The sequence below is a fragment of the Penaeus japonicus genome, unplaced genomic scaffold (genome assembly GCF_977035675.1).
Source record: "Penaeus japonicus unplaced genomic scaffold, GWHDUDI00000001_assembly GWHDUDI00000010, whole genome shotgun sequence".
In the NCBI taxonomy this organism is placed as follows: Eukaryota; Metazoa; Arthropoda; class Malacostraca; order Decapoda; family Penaeidae; genus Penaeus; species Penaeus japonicus.
The window spans coordinates 18,927,882-18,930,381 of record NW_028234412.1 but is presented as its reverse complement, the minus strand read 5'-3'; the positions used below and the strand labels follow the sequence as shown (position 1 = coordinate 18,930,381).

General features: G+C 53.4%; 1 protein-coding gene across 4 annotated transcripts in view; it reads right to left on the bottom strand.

Moving 5' to 3' along the window:
* The window catches only part of LOC147471141 (DNA polymerase alpha subunit B-like), a 39,887-nt gene that overhangs the window by 22,994 nt on the left and 14,393 nt on the right, over window positions 1-2,500 (bottom strand). The gene's annotated exons all lie outside the window — the stretch shown is intronic.

The window sequence follows — 2,500 nt, the reverse complement described above, 5'->3', positions numbered from 1 at the left end:
CACAGAGAAGGGAAGGACCAGCCAGGAGACAGAGAAGGCAGTCGAGATAGCCATGACGGCAATGATTCAGACCGTCAATGCCCTGAAGGAAAAGGACATGAGGCCCAAGGCCACAACTCCCAGTCCAACTCAGGGCGAGACTCCTTCTCCCACCCCAACTCAGGGCGAGACCCGTCTCCCCGACAAACCTGCGGCCAAGACCACACTGGCAGAGCCTGCGCCCAAACCCCAAAGGGTGAGGAAGCCACGGCCACCCAAAAGGAAGGCCAAGGCGACCAGGAATACTCCACCTCCCAGGAGACCCAGCCCTTCCAACTCGACCTGTCCTGACGACAGTGGCGAGTCAAGTGAGGAAATCACACTCAGTGTGGAACTCATCAAGGAGTTGTCAGACTCCGAAATGTCTGACGTTACCCACACAGGGGCGTCGGACACAGAGACCGAATACCTTGACGTCAGTGACTTAGTGAACGCAGACAAGCACTATGGCCACTAACTTAAGCATACTGCAGTGGAACATCAACAGCTTCTCCCCTAGGGCCGCCCTTCTCCACGCGATTGTGCGATCTCGGAACATTGATGTTGTCATGCTCCAAGAGACGCTAACAGGGGAATCTGTACGCTTCACGGGATATCATCCCTTTGTGCTACCGAGTACGCAAGGTACCAGAGGCCTGATTACCCTTGTGAAGTCGACTATCCCCTGCTCCCTGATTGCCGATCCTGGGCAGTGTGGAGGTGTCGAATTCCTTGCTGTTGAGATCCATTTGGCCGGGGGTCCTCTCAAGCTGTACAATGTATACAGTAGGCCAAACTGTAGGGGCTTTGATATCAGTGAAGCCTGTGCTGCTGCAGCACATGAGCTAATTCTCATAGGGGGCGACTTTAATGCCCACCACCCCATACTGGCTCCCACTCAGAGACGTGATGTGGCAGGCTGCCATATAGCCGAGGTGCTAGAGTCATGCCCAGAGATTGCTCTTCTCAACAGCCAGGAGCCTACGCACGTTGGCGGGGGGGTCCTTGACCTCACCTTTGTCACTGCGGCCCTGGTTGAGAGAATTAGTTGGTCTGTGGACAACACTGCCACGAGCGATCATTATGGAATAGTCACCACCATCTTGGATGCTGGCCCGGCACCCATGCCCCAGCACAATCCTCGATGGAAGGTGGAAAGAGCCAACTGGAAAGCCTTCCAGGAGGCTCTGGCCAAGTGCCTCAGAACCAGTGACTCCTCACTTAATGATAATGTGGATATACTTGAGGCAAGACTAGTAAATGCCATAGACGAGGCAGCCTCAGAAACCATCCCAAAACTCGTCAGTGGTCCAGGTGTTTCAAGGACGCCTGGTACTACAATGATGAGATTAAGGAGGTCAACCACAATCAATATGTACAGAAGACACTTTCGCAGACAGAGAACTCCCGAGAACCACACTCTTCTGAGAGAGGCTCTCAGGGATGCTCAGGAAACTGCTAAGAGGTTAAAGCAGGAAAAGTGGCTGGAGTGGTGTGAGTCCTTTGGCCACCAAACCTCCCTTTCAGAATTGTGGAACCGTATCAGACGGGCCACAAATCGCTCAGCCCCCAAAAAGACCCTCCATGACCCGCAGTCGGAGGCGGAGAGACTGGCACTCGAGTTCTCTGCTAGAACAAGTAGCGTCGGTCTACTAGCAGAGCTGAGGGCATGCCAAGAACAACTGCTCCCAGGCAGGCATGCCCTCATCAGAGAAAAGGCGGTCGAGCCTGATGATACAGATGCCATGTTCTCTCTGAGGGAATTACGGCAACATATAAGACCAGTTCCCGGTCAGCCCCGGGTTGCGATGGGATCTCCCACCCCATCATTTCCCATTTAGGACATGAAGGTGAGCTTGCACTTTTGCATCTCATCAACAAGTCCTGGGAAACTTCCTCACTGCCACAGTGCTGGAAGAGGGCTGATATAATTCCCGTCCCCATACCAAAGGAGCCAGGACGGTACCGCCCCATCTCCCTGCTTAGCTGTCTGGGAAAGACAGCAGAGAAAATGGTACTGAATCGGCTCCAATGGAAGCTGGGACTTCCACATGAACACCTACATGGGTTCACAAGGGGCAAGAGCACTACCCACAGCATGGCCACCTTACTGAGCACTGTCAGCAGCAGCAGCGCTGTCATTGTCTTCCTTGACCTGGAGAAGGCTTTTGAACTGGCAAACCCGCTAGCCATTCAGGAGATCCTGATCCGCAAGGGAATCAAAGGCAGGCTGCTTGCCAGGATTGGCCATTACTTTCGGAACAGAACTGCCAGAGTGAAGTTCCAAGGTCACCTTTCCAGGCATTTGCCTCTGGAGAATGGCACCCCTCAAGGAGGGGTCCTTAGCCCGGCTCTGTTCAACATCCTCGTGTTAAACATTCTTGACATTCCACTCCCAGCGGGGTGCATGATCATTTCATATGCAGATGATCTAGCAATTATCTCCACTGGGAGAAGAAATGTGAATCCAGTCAGAAAGGCC